The 25,137-nt window shown below is 46.2% G+C and overlaps 1 protein-coding gene across 3 annotated transcripts in view; it reads right to left on the reverse strand.

Moving 5' to 3' along the window:
- Positions 1–25,137, reverse strand: part of HIVEP3 (HIVEP zinc finger 3) — a 278,600-nt gene that overhangs the window by 140,917 nt on the left and 112,546 nt on the right. For all 3 annotated transcript variants that reach the window (XM_074894254.1, XM_074894251.1, XM_074894252.1), the window contains one exon: positions 6,294–6,375. The gene's annotated coding sequence lies outside the window, so the exon portion shown is untranslated. The remainder of the gene's footprint in view (positions 1–6,293; positions 6,376–25,137) is intronic.

Genomic DNA, 25,137 nt, shown 5'->3' on the forward strand with positions numbered 1-25,137 from the left:
GCAATTGCTGTGCTGTTGTTATTTTTTCAAATACATGCGAGTGTATTTAAATGATTATGGATGAAAGACAATAAAATATGAAGAATGACATTTGAAAAAGAAGCTTGCCTTTCTCTCTTGGTGTTGTTTGTGGCTTCTTTGAATAGGAATGCTTTTGTTCTTTTTGGATACATACCTTATGGAGCATAACAACACTTTCCTAAGAAATAAATGTTTCAACCTGACTCTTCTAAATACCTTTCATTTGGATACTGGAACATATAAGCACCCCCAGTAAAATCTGAAGAACTTTCAGATGAACAAGGCAGGGTAAAAGTTTCACCATAGAGTCACACACAAATGTACAACTAAACCTGTGGGCTTGTTCTCTTCTGTGATGAATCTTCTCAGGGAAACAGATCTTTGCTAGATTAGACTCAGAGGTGCTTCACTGGCTGAGGGCCAAAATTACTGTGATTAAAAATGCTAACATGTATTTTGGGATTACTCTAACTGCTAAGACAAGCTGCCATTACAATACCATTGGTTTAGTGCTGTAGTCAGGATCTGGTCAAATAAAAGAAGATCCTTTCTATACCTAAATGCTGGAATTCGGGATCTCAAAGATGCCCAACATGAAGTCCAGGCCAATCTGATCAATTCTGAAGAACATAATCCTTTAGAATCTTTCTGAACTAATACTCATTTTAATTTGAAAATCCCTGGGACAACTTTGTACAGCAGCTTCCCAAGCAACTCAGTGTAGTATAAAGGAGCATCTTGGGAAGGATTCTAAAAATAGTCCCTCTGGTTACCACAGCAAAGTACCCAAACATGCATGGAAATATTTTAGTGCAAACAGAACCTGGATTTCATTTTTTTCTACACCGTCTCCCAAGACCATAACCTGCCATGGTATGTTACAGGTACATATAATTAAAATTAAATATCTTTCCTCTGCACTGAGATCCATCCATCTCCTACACCCACTTTGAACCTCATTTGCTCGCAGCTGCCCAGTATTTCAATTCAGTCAAACAGGACTTTTCCTAACTCTGAATGAAAAAACCATCAACAACTTTCTAATTTTGGGTCTGTGAACAAACCTCGGAACCCGGGCACTCTCCAGGAGACCGAGAGAACTGACGTTAATAGCTGCACTCTAGTTTTTACAAACCCCCTTAGCCCTGGGATCTTGGTAAGCTTTGCAAATACCAAATAAACATCTTAATTCCACTGTGAAAAAGGCACTATTTATTATCAGAGCAAGATCAGTCGCCAGTGAGCATTTTCTGAAAGGTGGCAGAAGAATGATCAGCTCCGGAATATCGGCAATCAGAATTCAAATCCTGAATTCAACATCTTTGCTTGCTGTTCAGCTACAGCTCAAAACCAAAAGGCAGGCATATTTTGTAACAATTTCTGCTTCTCCAGAGATGAACGCTGCTCTCTCTGAAGGCCCAGTCTCAGCCATCCCAGAGAGCTGTCTCTTTTGCATCTTGACCACAAGACTTTGCAGTATTGGGGACAAGCAGCAACAATGACCCAACTCCGGAAGCCATGGCCCAAAAGCACATACACTTGTTTTAGATACACTATCCTCTTCAGCTCATGCCAAGCAAAAGCCATCTAAATCAAGAGGACTCCAGGTGAGCACTGATTCATTTTCTGAAGCTCCTGGAGCCAAGAGGATAAAGGCTGGAGACAGATGGGAAGCACAACCTTCTTCAGACAGAGCCCATGCAGAGGTGAAGGTAAGAGCTGCAACCATCAAGTTGACTGAGACTGCTGGAAGATGCTCTATATTGACCTACTTATTTTCATTGCAGTGGTCTACTAACACTCGGTGAGAACTGAATGACAATCCCTAATGCCAATGCCCTACAGACTCAAAGTGGCAGGAGCTGCCAACCTTCTCTTAAAAACGTGTGTTCTGGGCAGAACCGTGTAGGAAGGTGCATGGGAAGAATTCATCAGGATTAAGCTCAAAACAAAACTCCAAAGGCTACAAAATTGAACCTCAGAAAGTGTTACAACAAAATTTTCAATGCTTACTTACTTAGCCTTCACACAGAATTAATGGCAGTCCAGTAAAAACACAGCCTTATCCTGGTAAGAAATCATCCACACGTTTTAATGTGCCACCTGCATATACTGCGCAAATCTACAAGGCCCTAAATATAAACAGACAGCCCTTTCCTGGCTGTTAAAATGAACACTACCTCAGCTTGTTCTCCAAGCAAGCCAAAATTATAGCTGCTTGGAGATCAGAAACTTTTTAGGGCGGGACACTTTCTGCCCCCCCGCTTCTTTTTACAGTGTTTGTAGTTTTATGAATAAGGCATTCATTGTGCCCAAACCCCAAAGATATCCACCTTGAAGGGGGAACTAAAATTAGTGTTAAGTATATTCTCAAAACTGTCAGAAGAAAAGACGGCTCGTGTGGGATGCTAGAGATTTGGCAGGCAAAACAACATCCCTGAAAAGGCTGGGTCCTGTGCTGCACCTCTTGTTGGAGAGCTGATGGTTGTGCATACACCCCCCATACACACTTGTTTACCTGTCCAAAAAACTTAAGTTATTCCTGGAAAGTCCAGCAGTGTAAAGTTGTGCCAGCACATACATGCCCAACCAGGCAGATTCTGGGAGCAGGTTAAGGGTCAAGATGCAACTATGTGAGCAATGACTGTCTTGAATTTCCATTCCAGGAGACCCCAAATCATTTTAAAGGCAGTAAATACAGAATCACAGAACCACAGAATCATCACGGTTGGAAGGGACCTTGAAGATCATCCAGTCCAACCGTTAACCCAGCACTGACAGATCCCAACTCCACCAGATCCCTCAGCGCTATGTCAACCCACCTCTTGAACACCTCCAGGGATGGGGACTCCCCCCCTGCCCTGGGCAGCCCATTCCAACGCCTGACTACCCGCTCTGTAAAGAAATACTTCCTAAGAGCCAGTCTGACCCTGCCCTGGCGCAGCTTGAGGCCATTCCCTCTTGTCCTGCCGCTGGGTCCTTGGCTCAAGAGACTCATCCCCCCTCTCTGCACCCTCCTTTCAGGGAGTTGTAGAGGGCCATGAGGTCTCCCCTCAGCCTCCTCTTCTCCAGACTAAACCCCCCCAGTTCCCCCAGCCGCTCCCCATCAGACCTGTGCTCCAGACCCTGCACCAGCTCCGTTGTCCTTCTCTGGACACGCTCGAGTCATTCAATGGCCTTTTTGGAGTGAGGGGCCCAATACTGAACACAGTAATCAAGGTGAGCTGATGTCCCTTATTATGAAATAATAGGCAGGTGTGAATGAAGCATGATACATTTATCTGCACAGGATCAGGAGAAAAGCAAAAGACACCTCCTTTTTACCCAAAATGATATTAAGAAGTACATGGCCAGAGGACAGAGGGTCAGTCACCTTCATGTAAAATTCCAGAGCAACTGGGCCAGGAAAGCAGAGCCTCCCTGATCATCCTGGCTGGACTGAAACCAGGTATATATGTGTGTGTAAATATGTACACATATATAAATATATGTACACATGTATATATCTATATATAACCTGAGCACATCCTCAGTACTCTGCCAGCAAAGGGCATGACAGCAGCAGTGCTGGCAGGCAGCACGTGTGGCACATACCCCTCCTTTCCCTTCCCAACCTTTGCTTACATTTCATCTAGTCTACTCTGATTCCAAAGTTTAATAAAATTTAATCCCAGCATGTCTTGAATTAATTAATTAGATCTCATTCCAAGCTACCGTGCCAATTTCTGCAATTACACTGTTACTCACAGAAGAGTCAGAGACTGGCTGCATCCATCCCCTGAGCAGGAGCAGCCACAGACCAACCAGGGGTTTGTGAGCAGAGTCACTACGCAGCAAAGGGGTTGATTTCAAAGCACTTTGATTTTTTTCCTCCATTATTTCCCCACTAGAAAAACTCCTGCAGGTATGAACTGTCATATCATGAGGTCAGCCCCACTCCACTCACAGCCCTCGGCAGCAGAGCAGGAGTCCCACACCTGCAAATTCAGTCTTTGTTCATCAAAATTGATGAGTTGGGACCAATGGGTTACCTGGTATTATCCAATCCATGTACTCCAACTACCGCTCTTTTGCCCCCTCCTTATGTTTCTGAGCTTGCTTCCCTCTTCAAATCATTCTCAGTGAAGGATTTTTTAATTCCCTGATGCAAAGAAACCACAAAACTATTTTTTTTTTCACCAGGAATAAGCTGTGGAAATTCAGGAGAAATGGGGATATTTTGACAGGACAGCAGCATTATTCCCTGTATTGCTCCTTCCCTGGCAGATGATTTCCAACAAACGTGACTTCCCACCAGACACTCCATAGAGCATCCTCAGAGTGCAACAGCTACACAGTCCTCCCAATGTTTTTAGCTCTCTGCTCATCATCTTCCTCGCCACAGCTAAGGGAAGACCAATCTCAGGTGCTCAGTGGCCACAGTGATGAGTGCAGCATAAAGAATAGAAATGGACCACAGAACAGGAGATATTTCCCCCTGCATCGTTGTCTGTTTTGCACCATTTCCATGCAATGTAATTAATTCTGATCTCAGAAGAGTCTCATCAGTTTTGTCTGCTGCCAGTGTGCTGGGCAGGGACCCTGATGAAGTGCAGTTGTTTACAAACACGTTAAAGCGTGTTTAAAACCCATTGTTTCTCGCTCCAGCTGCCCAAATACTTTTTACTCAGCTCCTGGACTTGTACCAAAAATAAAAATGACAGATTGCCAAAAAGGACAGAGACGGAGGGGTGGATGGATGGAGGGATGCGAAGTGGCTAGACAGCACAGCACATGAATATATTATCCTGCTGCCTCTGGGAACGGAGGTCAGAAGCCAGACCAGGCTGAAGAAACACATCGCAAGAAACACTTGCAAAATTAAAGGTCAGCAAGATAATGAGCTATAACTGCAGCCGAGCAAGAAGTATTTGCTGATGGAGCCTGCTCCAAGCTCTCACTGGAGTGTGGCTGCCTGCTGCTCCCAGGGTGCGAAATCTGTCCCCTTCAATTAACGTTCACCGATGAGACAAAAGGCCTGGCCATGTCGCAGCAGGGCAGCGGCTGCTGCTCTCTGGGAAGCTGTGCTCTTCCCCCAGCTGCTCTTAGGTTATTTCCAGGCCAACAGCTTCTCCCTAAGAAAGGGCTGTGGCTTCTGCAGGGGCAGCACCACCGCCTCCCCCAGCCCGCCCCGTCCCCAGCAGCCCTCCTGCTCTTTCGCTCGTGCAGGGAATGCTGCTCTGCTGCCCATCCTATGTCACCACCTTCCAACTCTGAAAATAACCCGTGGCTGCGGATCTGCATCATGCCCCCGGCTCTGTGAACCTGGCTGCAGACAGCAGCGAGCTGCTGTGGGATGTGCATCCCTCCAGATAAAGCTGTGCACTCTAAAGCAGGGAGCAGACAAACCCATTTTTCACTCAAGGACTGTGTTCAACCATCTCATATCAGCCAAGTGACTCCCAGTCCTTAAAATCCACCCAACATGGGCACCAGACCCTGGGTTGAGCCTCTACAACATGCTGGTGGCCAGTGTCCATGCCCAGCAGTGCAGCACCTTCTTCTGGAGGGTTCTCCAAGAGCTCCATGAATAGTATTTTATTTGCACAAACTTCCCCAAAGCTGGGCAAGCAACATCCCCAAGGAAGGTAAAATTTCACCAGCAAATAAAGCAACTTTGTGAAGGTTGCAAGGGGAAAAAGGCACGGCTGCAAGGGACAGGGAGAGCAGGCAAGGGAGGATGCTGGTCATGTTGCTCAGCTACAAGGGGAGAGACCCAACAGCGACTCCACTTTCTAAATATTTTATATTAGGTAGCTGCTGGATAAAGAGCCAGAAAGAAAACCACAGCAGCAGGGGAGGCAACCTCCACCCTAGCACTGCAATCCACATCTACCAGGTTCAGAAAATTACAGCAAACACCTGTATGAGAGCACAGGCTGCACTGGCTGGGCAACTACAAACAACCCCAGTGGCACACTGTAAGCAGAAATAAAACAAAAACCCACGATCGGCAGCCTGGATCAGTCCTTGCCCCTCAAAACATCTTTTTAAATGCTCAGTCACCATACACCTGCTGTAGAAATTGCAAACCCTTGTGACTGCGTCACCTCGGAGGGGCATAAAATGTGTGGAAACCGCGCAGAAAGCAAACCTCCCCTCACAATGTCAGGCAGGATGGGCACAGGCTTAAGCCCTGAAGCACTGTGGCCATGGCCATGGGCTCTGTGGCCCCCCCCCCGTGCTTCCCAAATCCCTGGAGCAGGCACCGAAGCAATGGCCAAGCCTCTTACCTGTGGACAAGCCGCTACAGGTTCATCTCTCTGATGCTTTGAGGAGACTCAGGTGTTCATACGGTGACCTGGGAAAGGGAGCCTGGAGTAGAAAACACGAGACCTTAATGTAATGAGGCAGTTTTAAATGTGTGTCATTTATAGCACAGACACAGACACATCCTCTCCAACTGTGGTAGCAACTCAGGTATTTTTCTACTTGCTCCCATTGAGACATTTGGCCCTTTCACTCCTTATCTGCAATCCCTTCTGCCACCACTTTGGCCTAATCTTTTAGGCATTTTTCTCAGTGCTGTCCTCTTCTCAGATGGGACCAGGACATGAGAATAAATAATTTTTGAAGAATATCATTGCAGAGATCTTTCTTTACATGTGAAATGGTTTATTTCCAGATGTACAAAGACAAGGCACAGGAGTCTGGCTGGTGATGGGCTTTCTAGTCCTCCTAAAATCAGACTCTGAATGCAAACTGGACCCCGTCCTGACTACTTCAGAGCTGGAAAATAAACATGAGCACTGCTCCGGGCTGCCTGCACGCCCAGCTGCCCTGGGCACAGTCGGAGATTGATCATTCACTTCCAACCTAGGACTGGTGGGGCTAAGCCTTAATAGAAAACTAAAAATCACAACAGGTTATGGGAAGGTACACGGGAAAAATAAGGTTCAAAAGGCTGAGATGGGCTTAAAGCAGAGCTCAAGAACAAAGTTAGCCATAATGCATCCTGGATGCAGGAAAAAAAGGCAGCATGAGGAAGCTGCTGTTGGGCACCACTAATGAAAGTGCCTTCAGCCCCAAGAGCAGTGGCCCCACGCCTGGAGGCAGCTGCAGTGGTGCCTGGATGTGCCATCCCTGCGGTGCATGGGGCATCCTCAGTGGCCAGCTGCGACCAGGCATGCAAGCAAAGCAAGAGGAGCAACTGCAGCCTGCAGAACAGCAGCATGCAGGGATTAAAAAAGCAGTTTCGCCCTTGCATGACTTCTTTTAGCTGGAGATTTCTGGGGACTTTATAGTCAGCCATTAATTCTCATAATCGCAGACAAGCAAGCGAGTGATTAGCCCCATTTCACTGATGTGGAAGCCGAGGCAGGGAGGGCTGCAGCTTCGCAGCCATGGTCAGACAGGGCTGCACTGATGCCAGTGCAGAGCCCACGCAGTTCCCATGATCTGCCCTCAGCACCACACTTCTTCCAGGTCCTTCAGATACACCCATCCATGGTTACTCTTATTGTCTCTTTAAATTCATTTTTCTCATTATGGAGGAGGAAATAACTACAGACAGGTCAGAGTCTGAGGATTTAATGGAACTAACACTGTTAGGCCATCCAGCAGTTCTTCATAACATCTTCCCCACCATGCCTTCTGCTGCCAGCAATTAGATTAGATAATTCTAAATCTGTATCCTTATTAGTGGCTTCTCCTGAAAGCATGCTGGCACACGCATGCAGATGCAGAGCTAGCATGAAGTTACAGAAAACTCCGTACAATGTTATTGCAAAAGCACATACGCACAAATAAATACAATAGCAGGACAGGGTTGAATATGAACACTGAGATTATTTTAAATCATTGTGAACAAAAAGCCACCCTACTCAGTAATGCCTGACAAAGAAAAAAACATTTATATCTTAATCTTGCAACTGTCTTACAACAAAATGTTGTTTTAATTTAACAAGGGTGAAAGCCCAAAAAGTGCTATGAAATCAGCTTAACAACCCGTAGAGGTTGTGAGTAAATGTTGGTTTTAGCATCAGAACACAGCACCATGGACATGGCTCAATTAATTCCCAAAGCGCGTGTGATAAACAAACATCCCATTTTCTGCTAAATTCTGTTAAGGAACTTTGTTGTCCCTTTCTCAAACAAGAATTCACCTAAGGTTTTGCAGAGATCTATAAAGTCCCAGCTCAGATCTCCATCCTGTTCTGCACCTGCCCCCATGCTGCTCCCGGAGAGCCAGCAGCATTCATAAAACACCAGAAAACACTCATTGCTCTCTCATTCCACACATATAAAACTCCACGCCAGTAAATGCAAAGATGGCTTGCGGGTGCTCAGTGATATTACAGAGCCCCATATACCTGCCAGCTTCCAGAAAGGAAACAAGGAGACATCTACGCCTGTCTCCCTGCCATGGCCGGGCACTGCTGCCATGTGTGCATGCGAAAATCTGCCAAGCTGATCCAGAAAGATCCCACCCTGCATTATTTCTACACAGTCCTCAGCCCATGTTTCTGCTGTTTTCTTTCTTTCCCTTTTCTTTCCTCTGAGTAGCAGCAGCCAGCAAGGAGGACAGTGGGTGACCCTGAGCATCATCCAGGGGAAGGCAGACAGGTCCATCTTTCCATCTCTTCTCCCCTTTGGTTGGCATCACCCCTTTCTTGCCCCCCCAAAAAGTGCAGGTATTATATAGCAGGCTGCCAAATTGGTGGAGCAAGTGAGGATCGCGAGCTCCCCAGGATGGGAGAGGGTGAGGAAGGGGCTGTATTGGGAGGGGAGTCCCATCCTCTAGTGTATCTTCAGTTGGGAGCTGAAAGCTTACAGGGATGAGTCCCGCTGCTCAGCAGGATTAGCCTGAGCAGGGTGTTGGAGACCAGTCAAACATGAAAAAGGGTGATGCTCCCCACTAAGCCCATTGCAGCTGTCCCTTTGTCCCAAAGACCTCCTGATATGTGCAGTGATACCATGACATTTGCTTGACAGCAGCATCATGAAGCATGCTGCTGGGCTCAGCAGTCCGAGCAGAGATGCACCGCTCAGCCCCAAATGGGCTCACTCCACAGCCAAAAGCTCTTGGGCCACGTTCATGCAGCACTGCCTTGGCAAGTCCTCCCTCCCCAGAAGCAACAACGTGTAGACCAGGCAAAGAAACAATCACCGTAATTGCTTCCAGTCCCCTGACAAAGGCCCTTCAGCCCTTGCTCCATGACATCGTGCTGCACCACACAGACATGTTCTTTGCGGGGCAGTTTTGCAGCAAGATAACAATCCTGACTCTCCTCCCGAAGGCGACCTGAGATCGGGGGGTTACAAGCGCTGCAGTCGGGGCGATGCATTACTACGCCGTGCTGCTTCCTTCTCCCTGCCACTTCTCTCCTCCTGGTATAACCCCCCCTGCTCGCTCAGCGGTGCCAACCCTCATCCCAGTCCAGGCTTAGCTGGCCCCAGTTTGGGGGCGCACACGCTGCCTCCCCTGCCACAGGCCTTGCCACTACAGCTGCTGAACTGAGGTCCCCGGTCCTCCTGCTCCATCCTTCTGGTGACCGATGCATTTAATTATGTGTCCGCAAGCGCACGTGCGGGCTCCTGCAGGCTCTGCTCAGGGAACGCATGGAAAATCTGGCTCCAGTACAGTGTTGCTCTATTTTACCTTCTTTACTGCTTGAAAAACATTTGGCCGTTGCTGGAGAGAGCCAGGCTAGACGCATACATTACAGCGTGCTCCAGAAATAGCACACTCTGGCTTGCACAATTTTGCAGCTAAAAAGCTTCCTTTCAGCTCAGCAGCCTGTCCCTGTCCGTGGAGCAGCTCTGGAGAAGGCAAACCAGGGCTCCGGAGCCTGTGGCTTGGGATGAATCATTGCAGGAAGGTTTCATGACTTTGAATGCAGGTGAACAAAGCATGAGTGGGTTTGATTTCCTCTCCCTCATTGCCAGCTCCTGTGTATCTTATGCAAAGTGCTTAATGAGCTAATTTGTACGTTGGAGAAGAAGAACATCACAGGTGAGTTTAGCTTTGGCCTGGCAAACAGAGCTGTCTATGAGGAAAATCTTCCCATGAACTCTGCCGTGCCAACATGTCACACCACCTGCCTCAAAGGGAAGTCAATCTGCAGAACCAACACAGGTCAAGGCTTTTCTCTGGAAACCACCACTTTCAGCAAAATATAATGGTTTCTGGTGATACAGACCATCCTCAATCCACAAAATAAATATAATCTGTACTTTGAGTTGGATCAGGCTGGTGATCTCTGGATGAAAAGGTCTTTATTTTCTCAAGTAGGTTCTGAGGTCACCAGTCAGCCGTGAGAGGTAAGGGCACGTGTTGGAAAATCAAACCGATTTCTGGAATAGTTCATGTTTATATCAAATTCTGACCTTTTTGGGACCCCATCTCTGAATATAGGCAAAGCATTCCCCCATGGTTGTTCAGACACTGTTCAGCATAGTCTGTAATTGAGCATTAAGTCTCAACTGCTAATGGGAGACCACCACCACCTACAAAACATGCCCATGAAACACCTACTAGAATCCCAGTCCATGTCTGCAGATATCATTTTGCAACATAAACCCACTGGAAGCGCTGAAATCATTGAAGACCCCTGATACAAATTAAAAATCATGGTTGATACCAGAAGGTATAAACCAACCACTTGGTGTCAAACACGCATATCACATTCCTGCACCCCATCCAAGAAGCCCAACCCCACACCACAGGCGTATCTCTCTGGCAGGACCTCCACAAGGCAACCAGCACCAGTTAGATGGATCCAGCTTAATCCGTGCTCTCAGACTGCACAGATCCTACTGCCCACACATCTATTACTCTAGGATTTCTAGACCTCCAAGAGTCTAGTTGCAGTAGCTGGTTTTGGTCTATCACATACCTAGAAAACCTAAACAAATATCCAAAGCATTTTTTTCCTCTGTTCTCTCAACACAGCTTCTGGGTGGGAAAAAAAGTCTTGGGTATCCTCAGCATTGGTGTTTGCACTAAGTTAATCACAGAATCACAAGGTATTTTCTTCCCTCATATAATGGGCTTGAATTTGAAATATGACAATCCAGCACAAACTTTGTCTCTAAATTGACACATGAAGAATTGTATGTCACTTTTAGGAGTGACAGGACATGCATTTTACGAGCAGTTTAACAACTGTTGATGAAACAGCATTACATGCCTCATCTGATTGCCTAAGATCACATCCAGCCCTGAGGACCCAACGCAGAACAGCGGATGGTTGTGCCAAGGCAGAGCTGTGAGCAAGGGGACACCAAAACGTGCCATATTAGATCCTGGGCTCTATTCTGAGCTCTGCTCCCAGTGACCTTCTGCAGCCTCTGTGTCACCTCACTTGCAGTGCAAGGGAGAAAAGTGACACCCACCCCGGCGTGGCAGGATGCGGCCCCAGCAGCAGGCTGGGTCATGAACTGTGCAGGAAGACCAAGCGCTGCCTACGAGGGGAAACAGAACTCCCTCCCCTCCATCAGGGCTTGTTTTACGGGCAGGGCTCACTTTCAAACACATGCAAGATGAAGACCAGCACACAAGGGCTATCACACACATGCTTATCCTGCGAAACACATGCTGTCTGGTAGCTGTGCCTCCCTTGCTTGCCTCTTTCCCTGCATGAAAATTCCTTTTTTTTTTTTTGTTTTTGAAGGCAACATTATTCTGAGTGTCTCCATCACTCAGAGAAAAAGGGAAAAATACAGAGTATTGGTATGAGACTGCTACAAGAGGCAAACGCCATTGCCTAGCTATCATAAGTACCTTAACCAGAGTCTGCAGCCGTAGGGAAGGGCTTCCTATGGCTAATACGGCCTCTTTTCTATTCACATCCCCTACTCTTACCCTTATCTTGCAGGTTACAACATTAGTTTGGACTACGTTGTGTCAGAGGCTGCAGAGGTCATAATCTTCATCCTTGATTTGTGATTTACTGCTGCTTGGTGACACCAGTGGCTCTACTGGTAGCATTATTTAACTGTGACGTTCTGGGGACACAAAAAACCAGCATTTATATTTCAGCCTTTACTGCCATGAACTGGCTGAGTTGTTTCAAACACCAGAACAGCACAGAGCCCTGTGTGCCTCTCTCTTCCTACTAAGGCATTACAGACGCTTTTTACATAATTAACCCAGACATTTTGTCTAGCATACTTGATTTAGTGCTTTTTTTAGAGGGGGGAGGAAAAAAAAGACTGAAGGCAGCTGTTTGCCTCCTGGATTGCAGCAAAACTTAGGTGCTTTGCAACCTGGAAAACAGAGTCCAACATTTTTTAAAAGTCCTGGGTGGTTGTTATAGCAACATATGCACGTGTGTATGTGTGTGCATGTAAAATAGACTCAAACTCAGGTTGTCATGGGCAACACAAGTCAGCTTCGAAGTCACATCAAACTTGCTGTCTTGCCTGGTGTCATCTGAAGGCAGCAGCCAGCTCCAACAGGGACTGGGAAATATCCTGATATCTCACTGCTGGTGCCAGTTGCTGGCTGAGAGCTCAGCGATGTCTCGCAGCTGATTCAGCTCCTTAAGAAGAGGGTAATTTTCTTTATCCTGTTTGCTTCCTCCTCCCTTGCAGGCTGCCACAGCACCTTAACCCAGCTGGGTAAGACAAGCTCATGGCTCCCTCCCAAACAGATGGCTGCAAGGAAGGTCCAAAAATAATCTAACCCATTTGCCTGCGAGTTTTGAGCCTGCTTTGCTGATTGGCAGACCCTCCGGAGACCACCAGAAGAAGCAGATGGTCAAGACATGAGATCAGAGCTGGAGAAGGAGATGTCAATCAATAGGTTGGAGTACTGGGCTCTGGGATGTGGTATGGAGCAGGCAGCTACTACGGCACCAAGCACGTGAGGGTGCACGGTCCCAGAAGGACAGGTATTTGAGTAAGGAGGCTGGCTGCGATATCTGGTTTTCACTTTAAAAAAATTAAAACATTTTTTAAAAAAAACCAGCTTTGTCATTCTGCAAAAGTCAGTCATACTGCGAAAGTCAGCCCTTACATTGTTCCACCCCTGGAAGGATGTGCTGAGCCTCTGCCAATGCCCCCATCAAACTCTCAAGCAGAAGTAGGAAAAAAAAAAAAAAAAAAAGAGAAAAAACAACCATACAACCATTGCAGAAATAAAAGAAGGGCAAAATCATGGGAAATCACAATAGCTGTAATGCCTCTGGTGGCAGGTTCCATAATGAGATTTCTGGGTAAAAAAACCAATTCTGCATATCTTTTTGGATGTTGGGCTTACCCCCATGCTGCACTGGTACCCTGGATCAGAGCATCAAAAACAAGGCAGCAGCAAAATTATCTCCTTCATCCATTTACACAGGTTTTTGGCCAAATGTCTCAGGGTGATGCTACTCCACAGCATCCTCTGCACAAGGCTGTAACATGAAAACTCTGGTCTGGTCCCAAAGCTCATTTCGGGTGAGGGTTTAATGCTAAAAGGTGTGATCAAACTACCACGTGTCCAGGAATCAGCAATACAGTGCATGGAGCCTGGAAACACTGATCCCTGTAGAGAAGTTAAAGGAGTCAAATCTGCATGTTTCACTTAAGTAAAAAAAAAAAAAAAAAAAAGGTGGGAGAGAATAGAAGTCTGCAAATAATTGATGGGTGTAAACACCAGATGAAAATAAATTATCTAGGGAGTGTATATTCCTAATGAGGTAGGTTACGGAAAGGAGAATTTAGCCTGAGTACTACAAAAACAATCTACCACTGAGAAGAGACACATCTGAGACTGGAACATCTCCCAGGGAAAGCGGTAGCAGGCCTGTTAACACATTTACCACTAGGCTGGGCAAAGCCCTAGAAATCCCACTATAAGGCTCTGACGAGCACAGACTCCTGGGAGAAGGAGTAAATCTCATCTAGCTTGCTTCTTCCCCCTCCCATTCCTGGATTTTTAGCAGCTCCTTTCCCCAGCATATTCCTTAATGGCAAGGCTGATTTCTTCATCTGTGCTGGCTGTACAGTGGGACTTCCCAAACTTTGTTTCCTTGGGCACGTCAGCAGCAGCAGCTCCTGGCTGTACACAGGCGAGACATCGGCTGCTCTGGGTTTTGAAATAGCCCGGTTACCCCTAGCAGAACACAAGTCACAGTCTGCAAATTCCTTTTCTAGCAAGACCCTCATCTTCATCATCAAAGACAGCAAACAAAACCTGAAGACAGTATGTTCATATCATTCCTGCTATTTGGAGTTTGTGTCCCCTTTTTCTAACTTGGCCCTGTGCTCGGCACTGGTGAGGCCGCCCCTTCATGAGTGGGTTCAGTTTTGGGCCCCTCACTCCAAAAAGGCCATTGAATGACTCGAGCGTGTCCAGAGAAGGGCAACGGGGCTGGTGCAGGGTCTGGAGCACAGGTCTGATGGGGAGCGGCTGAGGGAACTGGGGGGGTTTAGTCTGGAGAAGAGGAGGCTGAGGGGAGACCTCATGGCCCTCTACAACTACCTGAAAGGAGGGTGCAGAGAGGGGGGATGAGTCTCTTTAATCAAGTAATAAGTGATAAGACAAGAGGTAATGGCCTCAAGTTGTGCCAGGGAAGGTTTACACTAGATATTAGGAAGTATTTCTTTGCAGAAGGGGTTGTTGGGCGTTGGAATGGGCTTCCCAGGGCAGGGGGGGAGTCCCCATCCCTGGAGGTGTTCAAGAGTCGGGTTGACCCAGCGCTGAGGGATCTGGTGGAGTTGGGATCTGTCAGTGCTGGGTTAACGGTTGGACTGGATGATCTTCAAGGTCCCTTCCAACCGTGATGATTCTGTGATTCTGTGATTCTGTAACTGTATCATGGATAGAGCTTGCACCTATTAGTGTCCATGAACTCTATTACTACACAAGGTCAGAGACTGCTGCATACAGCTGTAGTTCAATTAAAGTCAATACACGCTGTTTTAATTCTCATTTGTGACTTACTCCATGCATTTATTGTGGATGCGAAGCGCTGCGTTAACAAACTTGGAAACAGAAGACTTTTTATTATAAAATTAATTTTTGCATAAAGGAAAAGCACCAGAAATCCCCTGTACCACCCAAATCCTCTTATCAAGTTCTCAGGCTGTAACAATATTTCAGCATTATTCAAAAGGCATGTAGGCTTTGCAGAGACATCTTTGCAAAAAAAAGGCAGATGTCTGTGTCCATTAGGAACATCTGGGCACCCTGAATCCCTGATCCCTTCATCTGAAGCATCCCTGCAGGTGCTTGAGAAGCTGCCTGGAAAGATCATTGCTCAGCCCCACCGTGGCTGATGGCAGCTCCGGGACAGACCATCCGGACAGACAACGCTGCTCCACGGACAGGCTGCGCTTTGCTGCTTGGAGGCTGGGAGGGATGAGAGCTGCTCCACACACCTCTCAGCACCAGCTTACGGGTGGCAATTGGCAGTGGTGACAAGACAAGCAAAATAACGTCAGCTCTTATTTTTGTCTGACACTCACTGTTTTAAAGGCTTATGCTTACCCTTCTGTCAAAGCCAAGAGAGACTGAACACATCGGGCAGTGCCCGAGAAGTCTGGACCCCATCTCTTATAAAACAGAACCCCCCAACCACACGCTTCTCGTTAGGAGCCAGACTACTGTTGCACACAGCTGACCGGGTAATTTTAGCTATCTGGAGAGTGCCAGGAGATGACAACATTTCTGAAGGACCGTCTGGAGAGATGTCTGCAGGAGCGGAGGCAGGGAACCCGTCACCACCCTGCTCACTGGACAGTGCAGAGGTCATAGCACTGAGGTGCATTGCTGTGTACCCTTGAACTACAACCCCTCCAGGCACAGCGAGCACTTAGAAGGACTCTTTACAAATAAAACTGTCATGAATGTAGACATTTGTTACCCCGCAGCTTTATTTTTTAACCCGCAGTGCAATGTTGCTGTAAGAAATTGAATACTTGAGCATTAAGTATGTGTTACAGTGCTGCCTTATACAGCAGCAAAGTGATTAATTAAAATTTACAAGAGTAATCCAAATGCCTAAACATGTTTCTTGGCGGTAACTCCTATAACCTGCTGCCAATAACATCTCAAACTAACGACAACCCCAAAGTCAACCTTTGGGAGCCATGAAGAGTCTCTCTGAACTAAGCCAGTTGGTAACGGGAGAAGAATGAAGAGATGCACAATTCTTCAGGAAAAACAAAGCACGTGAATACAATAATGTCTGGGATGTCTGGCTCGCACTGGGAATAGCCCCATCCCAAGTCACAGATACTGGCTGGAGCCCAGTTTTGTTAAGTATTATGCTGCCGCATTGAAAATGCCGTATAAAACAGTGAAACAGCCAAGTTCACATCCAGCTCTGCGATCTGTGAGATGCTGAGCACTTCCAGCTAACACTGAGCTGTGCCAAACACTTTGCAAAATCAGAGGCTAAATTATTCCCTGGGAAGATTTCTTTATAAAACTCCAGAGGACACAGATATTGATCACGGTTCTTCCCCGCTTCCCCCAAATCCACTCACAGAATATAATCCAATAACTTGATCCTTTGGGTAACCTTTGAAAACCTAAAGCTGAAATTTCCCAGGGGTAATACTTGAGCCTAAATTATAGTTGAGGTGGTAAAACTGGGGTTAAATCTGTTGATTTAAACGGGAAAAAAAGATTCAGGAAAATGTCACAGTCGACTGTGGCAGGTTTACAGAGGTGTAACCGATCAGAGCCCGCCCGGTCACTGGAAGCTGGTTGCATAAATCAAATGAATGAGAGGGGAGAGACTCTTTAAAGGCTGATCTTGTTGTGCTATTCTTTTAACAACACATTCCCCTTGCAATGTGTAAATAAATTCAAAAGTGTGCTGAACTAATCTATACTAGCTGTTAGAGCAACTCCTTGTATTTAATTATCATTACTAAATGATTTCAGTGTTTTCAAAGCACACTAGTTGCTTACTGGTAATGATTTCACTGCCATGAAATAAACCTTGCAACGATGAATGGGAATCTTACTCATGGAAACACAGCTCATTTATAACTTTATTTTAGACACTTAAATTAGTAAGGATCAGCTCAGTCCTACTGGAATAATAATTTTAGCAGCAGAGTCAAAAAGCAAATGAAAAAATAAAAAGCCTTACCCCAAGTAAAAATAATCGTGTTGTCCAACCACTTCTCTAAAGAACCTTCTCAGCGCCCCCCTCCAACTGGAAATTTGTCATGGCAGAAGTCCTGGATCCGGGAAGGAGCTCTTTACAGCTCCCATGAAAATTCACTCCATTTCGCCAAGTTATACACACCTGAAAACTGTCATCTTGCACTTACTCGGGGCTAAAGTCTCCAGTCCCTCCTTGTCTCCTACATTGGAATTTGGGGCACTGAATCCCTGCTGCAGCCCACGTGCCCTACTTGCAGAGAGGCACAGTGTTTCTGCCCTGCTTGCAAAAAATGCAACAGCCCCTTAAGAAAGAAGCACTGGACTACAGGATAACACTTGCACGTGCTCTAGTCCCAGCTCTTCTAGCAACCCACGATAATGCCATGATTTCCATTGGCTATAATATTGAGCAACATCTCCTATTGATCTTAAGAGCCAGGCAAATATAATTCAAAACTCATACAAATAAGATAGCAGAGAAGTTGCATAAGATCAGTTCTGGCACAGCTGGGAACAGACTCCAGGACTTTGATTAAATCTGGCAAATCTCACCCAGGCAGATACATCCTGCTTATCAAAGTAGCCAAGTTTGCTTGTGCTGTCTTGTGCTGCTAGACCATGTCCCCATAGGGAGTCCTGGTTTTTACCAGGGCTGGGCCACCTGGTAAAGAGCTGTTTAAACTAATTAGCAAACTTGAGCTGTGTACCCCCATCAACTGTTCCCAGAAAGCCCCGCTCACACAGTGGGGACGACTCGCTGGTGCAACCGGTTCCTCAGACGGCAGCAGCCTCCGCAAGCAGCAGTGCGAAGGTTCCCGGTCCTGCAGCCAACACAGCCCTGCCTCTGTTTGCTTTTTCTAAAAATCATCGGAAGTGAGAGACAAGCTTTAATTAAAGAATGTTTATTTGCAAAGTTGAGAAACGCCAAAATTACGGCTGGTTCCACAAGCTTAGTTTGTTCCATTGTGCACCTGAAGGGGGTTTTACATACATGAAAAGGTACTTTTTCTTCTCTTTTTGTGTAAGTTTTATAGAAGTTCTGCCTTGTTCTGTTCCTGGATGGCTAATGAACAAGGTGGAGCAAGCCAAGAAACCAAGGCTAGTGCTATGTGATTATCAGCAAGGCTGACCTATTATCTAGAATATCTTAATGTTTTTTTAATGTTGTTTTCATGCAATTGCACTTAAATTGTCAGATAATCTAATTCAAATGGGAATATTTCTCCTCCTAAGCAATAGTTCATTGTCCTTAAAAGCACCAAACCGGGGTCTGCTCAGCGGAGAGGAATGCCGATGACTGACAGAGGGATGGATAAATGGTCCCCAGACAAACTCAGGCTTTTTCCTCCCAGGCTGTTAACTCTTTAGCTGCACAGACTGACCACTGCATTAAAATCTCGTATGGCTACTAATTTAGCACAGTCATTAACTGCCCAGAGCTCAGCTTTTGTCCATAGCCTCTGTATTTTGAAGCGGCCTGCCTGCACAAGCACAGATGCTCTGATGTGACTAAGTGCATGACCTAAGTCCGATTACTTGGGTGTCAACATTTGCAGAATTTGTCTATCTGTAGCTTCAGAGTCGTGCCTGATGTTACTAAGGATCTGTATGTCTAAATTTAAGGCAGTTTTCACTGCACTTTTGTGCAGTTTCTTGAAAGAAGGAGAAAAGTAGTGGCAACTAGGGCTGTGCACCCAAACAGGACCATCCTTAAGTACCAACACAGAACAAGATGGTGAATTAAAAATAACCTGATAAATGCCTGGGCAAGGAAACCTTAGTGAGGGCAAAGGACTACAGGAGCTGAAAATAACATATGCATTCCTCTCTAACCAGTTAAATAATTTTTATTCCATGCTAATGTTCGGTGTGGTTCATAAATGTTCACTTATAAAATGCTCACATTAAAAAGTGGCTTTCTCCCTGAGGATGCTGGAGTGTTTTATACACTTACACTAAAATACCCTCCCTGTCTGTCCTGCCCCACGTTGAATCTCATCTTCCTGTGCTCTGTTACTGTATTTTAGCTCCGCACTCTCAACATACCAATTTTACTTCACCACAATCATGATTTTCCTTGCCTCGGTGTTCAGAAGGTCGTTCTTTCCTCATCCCTCAAAAACTTTCAATGCGTTCCCATTACTCCTTAATTCCCAGGGAAAACCCACTCTCCTCTGAACCGAGCACCCCAAGGCAGGAATGAATGGTGGTCCCAGCCCCCAGGGAAGCTGGGGGGATGCTGCCTGCCCCCTCCCAAGACACCTACAGGTAGGAATGTTATTGTTGGTATTTATCACTCCTTTACTGTTACAAGGGCATTGTGTCAGGAGACCCATTTAAGCTCTATTATAACTCCTTTTGATTGACAGGCAGAGAGTAATGAGTGTCACTGCCTGAGGAAGGCCAGACGTAAAGGAAGCTCTAAATAGACCTGTCAGAGAGATGCTAAAGAGACTAATAGATCAGCTAAATCAGCAACCAATACATAAAAATCTTTTAATCTACCAGTCTTTCAATTTTAAATGTTTACCAAGGCCCAGCATCTATAATGCTGCATAGGTAATATACATTTTCTTTATAAATAATTGTAATGACCCTTCCAAGTATATGCCTGGATTTCTTTTCATGAAAAACAAGAAAAAGAGGAGGAGAAAAGAAGCGGCAGACTGCCAGGGATCCGAATGCTTCAGTAGCTGACAAAAGACAAGAGAATTTGGGCTGATTTTCTTTTTTTTTTTTTTTTTTTAAAAAAAAACCCAGCTTTGGAATGATGAATTCACAAGTTGTTATGGGAACTAGCAGCACAGATGATGCCCCAAAGGAGCACTGAAGAATGTCTATAGGATCTGGAGGGATAATAATGTAATACAGACGTCTGTAATATGCATGGATTTCACCAAAATTGTATGACAATTTGTAACCTAATACTCGCAGTGCACGGTCTGTGTGCCAGCACGAAGCCATAGCCCATGCAACACATCAGACGAAAACTATGTGGCTGAGGTGCTTGATGGCGCAGCTCTGGCCCTCTCCCAGCCCTCCCAGGCCATCAGGAGAGTGTCCCTCCTTGTTTGTTTATTTACTCTGACAACACATTAATTTTCATTCACACTACCTCACATTTTCCAGGACCTCTGCGCTTGCAAACTACAGTACTCGGAGCACACGCGTGTGCTGGGGAGGGAGGAGCTGGGGGGGAGCCGGCATCTGCGCCAGCAGCAGTTGGGGATGCTGGCAGTGAGAAGGACATGAGGGGCAGGTTTTATTTCTTTGGAAGGTAACCGAGGCCATCACCTCTGCACGGATGACACGTGCACTTCTCCTTCCCAGCCTCCTCTTGCATGGCAGGAGGGGGTGTGAAGTTTGGAGGAGGGCTGACACCCTCTGCCTCCCCTCCTGCAGACCCCAAGAGCAATGAGTACCCAGCTGTGCTCCCATCGTTGGGGTGGACGAGGCATTTTGCAGCTCTGCAAGTGCACAGGCCTGCTGCAAGTGTTAGGCAGGCTGAGGGTTTTCCGGGCGCTGAGACAGCTAAAGCCTGTGGGTTGTTTTCAAAATGGGAAGATTAAATTTATAGACACCTTCATCCATATTTTGGCTTACAACCCAGGTGGCACGGAAGAGCTCATGCTACATGGGTCATCTCTAAACCTAGGGTTTATGTATATGTGAGGTACATCAGATGTATGGGGGATACATAAGCATAGACAAGACTTGGATTACAGCAGTTACACAATGGTCTCAACCTCAGGTGGTGTTTGAAGAACGTATACCAGCATATACTACAGGCCAGATCAGGAATACTCTCCAGTGACCCACACTGTCCGAATGGCTTGGTTAAAGCATCACAGCAATGTAACATCCTTGGGACAACCTGGCATGGGAGCAGGCCATAGACATGCCACAGTAACCAGGGGCTCCCAGATCATAAGTGACACATGCATGGGTGGAAAAGAGCTTGGCCTTGCCATGGAAGATGCAGGATCCCAGATGCAACACTGAGATGTTACTAAGCTCTGTAAAAAGCTCTCTAAGAAATGCCCTTAGAGCTCAGACCCACCTGCCAGCATAGCCCCTGAACTTGTCCCCATGCTTTGTAACTACAGATATCCTGAGCCCATGGGAAAACACTAAAAAAGGGGTTCAGGAGAAGAGTAGGGCAAAGTACCACATCGCTGTAGCCTATTATTCACTCAACATTGATGCCTATGAGACAGGAATCACCTCACAGTAACCGGGCTCAGTTTGCAGTTCTCTGTGGGGACTGTGGTCTGGAGATAAGAGCAAACCTCACCGTGCTTCCCCTGGAGCCACTGCTCACATTTCGAAAGAAGTCCAGTAAAACTGTAAAGGTACCTCTTGATCTGCCTTCCAAAAACCTCTTTCAAAATGTTCTTTGCTGAGCTGTTTACGCAAATTCTTGGAAGTCGGCTTGACAGCATGCCAGTCTACCATCAACCACGCAAAACAGCGTTCCGCCATCCCCCCGTGCTCGGCTGGGCAGGGGCAGCCCTGAGGGAAGCCACAAGACCAACCCACCCTCCATGCTGCACACCTGCAACATGGGCCTACCCAGAATACGCTTTCCAGATTTATGCCGGGAGTATATTTATATTTGAGTTATAAATAAAGTGTGTGGCTTGTCATTCAGTTCTACTTCAGTGTTCGTGCCTTCCCTTCACCTGCCCATCCGAGTCCGTTAGCCTGCGTTATTTTTCCAGCTGTCCTTTCGGTCTGTGCCAGGAGAGGGCTCTTGGTCTCCTTCCCCTTTGTAACCTTCAGCACACCAAAAGTTATAGACTGCATCAAATGAGCATGAAAGGAAACATTTTCTGCACCAAAAGCTTGCAGAAGCCACATTAGGGAGCCCCATCACTTGTATAGAGGATAGAAGACTCATTTGTGATTTTTTTTTTTTCTGAACTAAAAGACTTTTCCTGGAGTTTGGGAGAACCACAGAACTGAGGGTTTTAACACAGTACCTGCAGTTTGCATTTACCTAGTGATTTTCTGGAACCTCTTGCCAAATGTCTGGCTGTGTGCTCTTCCAGAAGGTAATAAAACGCCTGCACCATGCTTTCTCTGAAGAACTACTTATTGGGGTTAGGAGGTTTGTTCTCAATTTTATATTAACTCCAAGTAAGGATACATATTCTCAGTATTTGTTGTGCTTTCCTCTTTGTCCAAGCCACAAAGCCCTGCTCTGCCCTCCACCAGCAGACCCAGCTCTCTCCTAGAGTCTCCTACACTGCCTGTGGTTGGGCGTGCTTTGGGTTGTCCTCCTCCCCAGCTCCCTCTTCTCTCCTAAAGCTCTGCCTCCCACCCAAGTCAAAGTGCCCCAGCTGGACCTCTCCATTGCACCAGCACAACCTGTCTGGCTCATCACTTTGCTGCCCTTACACACATGCTCTCCACCACTTCTACTCCAGTCCCTCAGAAAGTCAGGGAGGCGAAAAAAAAGGTCCTTTACAGATGGGGTTCACAGATATCATAAACAGTCCACATCGTGCTGTCTTCAACAAAAGCCTGAGGAAACTTGGCAGAGCCCATGTATCATCACCTATAAATTATGGTCTGTGGACTAAGAACCATCCCAGACTGGAAGGCTTCCTCAAGTCACGTGAAGTTGTTGTGCGCCTGACCTGGGGGCCTCCAGAGAGAGTTCAGTGGGTCACGCTTCAGGTCAGCCAGCTCTTCCCTGCTCCGTGATGGTTTTCTGACTTCTTGAGACATGTAGGTCAAGAAAGAAGGAGACGTTGTGCAGCAGGACAACCCTTGCTGCTCTGGTTGATGCTGGACTCGAACCAGTCACAACTGCTTTGCAAACCTCTCTCCAAGCCAACTCCAGACAGGTTTCTTAACAGACCTATCTTTCTTGTGTAGGAAAACAAGCTCTTTCCATGTTTTTCACATTTTACTCCTGAAATCCAAAGCTCCTGACAAGAGCCAGCAATAATAAGTGTTATCTATCAGAAAAGTTATCCCATCAGCATCACTCTGTCGCAGCTCCACAGCACTGTGTTGGACATGTTCCCTGCACCATCATTTCTCAGGACCTGGATCAACTCACCCCAGAGTCCTCAGGCTGAAGGGAAAGGATGAGCTAAAAGGAAATATAATGCTTGATGGCTTTTTGGAAATCTGATGTTCAGGCATCTTTCTTAACAAAATTTGTTCTGCGTATGCATGGGTTCACCGCTTTAGTCTGTTATCATGGCCTTTGGACATGTTTGTTAGATATAAAGGATGTGAGGAAGCATTACCCCAAGGTAAGGAAGGGAAGCAGGTCATTCCCACCCATACAGTGAAAATCTCAGGGTTACCAAGATACCGTTTAACCCACAGACATGAGGCTTTATCCAAGTATGTCAGGATTTTTTAAGAGGGCAATTTATCACTAGAGACAGTGCTTAGTGAAAGAGTGTTAAGCTATGTACAGATGAAAATACAAGTCTCCTGGCCCTCAAGAGCAAGGGCACTAATACAGGATTTAAATGCTTCCTCTTGAGCATACTTCATGCCTCTATAAACAGGACAGTAATGTGTCACTTGGGCCATAGACCCTCTCTTAATTATACCTGCTGCATCATATAGGTAATAAAGTAAAAGGGACGAGGAGGAAGCTAATGAATTACTTCCTTTATCATTACAGGAACCACACATGAAGAGTGCTGAAAGAAAAACCAAAGAGCGGAGATCCTGTGTCTGATACACAATTTGCACGGATCAACCGCCCACCAATCTAAAGTGAAACTTGGACTTTCCCTTGGAAACACTCATTGAACAAACATCGCCAGTGCATGCTTCCTGCCCTCCAGTTCATCTGAGCCTGAGCACAAAGTCAAACAAGCCGCTCTACAGCAGTGCCCCTTCCGTCTGCAAAGTGGGTTTGTATTTCTTCCAAAAAAGTAAACACAAAGAAGGACAGACCGGCTTCCATCTGACTTCTATCAAAGCCTGGATGAAGGAAGACTTTCAACGCTGCCTTCCAAGCAGCCCTTTGTAAAGATGGGAGGATGGGTAAAAATAACTTGTAATTAAAGTCTAATGAATCAGCACCAGTTGTCTAGCCAACAGTGCATCAGCTCCCATGTGCTAGTTAATCGCTTGATATTCTATTCATCATGCAAGAGCAGCACGCCGACAAATTCATGCTCACTGCCCCCACAAATGTTTTTCCTTACACTTGCAGTGCAAGTTCAAACTCCGTTTCACCCCAGAGAGAAACAGGACATGACTTTACCAGACAAGGAAGTCCAAGAAACCAGCAAACTTGCACAGCTTTCAGTGCCTGATGCACCTGGAAGTACATTAAAGCAGCAGCAGCTCACCCTGTTTTACCCATTTGTGGAGCTTTGTTGTGGCCAAGAATCAAGCTTCGTAAGCAAGGCCCAGCGTTCTCTGTGGCACAGTGGGAATAAATTCAAACCACCCCAAAATTCCTTGGCAACAAGCCCTAGACTTCACGGCAGTATTAATTCAGCGCATTTCCATGAAATACTTCTCATTCCCACCCCTCCTTCAAATGCACACGCCGATCTTAGTCCCGTTGTGTTGCAGGACGCAGTTCTGCGGGAAAGGAAAATGCTGTGGCATGTTCCGCAGCGGTGGGAATAATGAAATACCTGGGCTCTGCTTTTGAAGCTTGCATCAGCTCAGAAGAGCATTTCAACTTGGCAATGTGTCTGCTAGCTCCAACGGCAGGGACTGACATCGCTGTTCAGTAGAAGTGACATGCAGATGAGATGTTTCTTCCGACAGATAAAATAATGAGTGCTCCATGATATGGGAATAAAATCCCTTTGCTGATGACTGCAGAGCAAATTTGCAAAGTTTGCAAGGAAAAAAGATTTTTTTGTTCTAACTGCATATTCCTCCTGAGATATGAAAATTAAACTGGATTTTTTCCTTCCTTGCATCTTAATAAAATTCCTGTTAAGGACCATTTCTAAATCTTTAGTTTAGCTTCTGGTTTCAACTAGACCAGAGGAGAAAACCGATTTTCAGTTTAGAGCACAATCAAAAAT

This window comes from Strix uralensis, chromosome 25 (assembly GCF_047716275.1).
Source record: "Strix uralensis isolate ZFMK-TIS-50842 chromosome 25, bStrUra1, whole genome shotgun sequence".
NCBI classification, from domain to species: Eukaryota; Metazoa; Chordata; class Aves; order Strigiformes; family Strigidae; genus Strix; species Strix uralensis.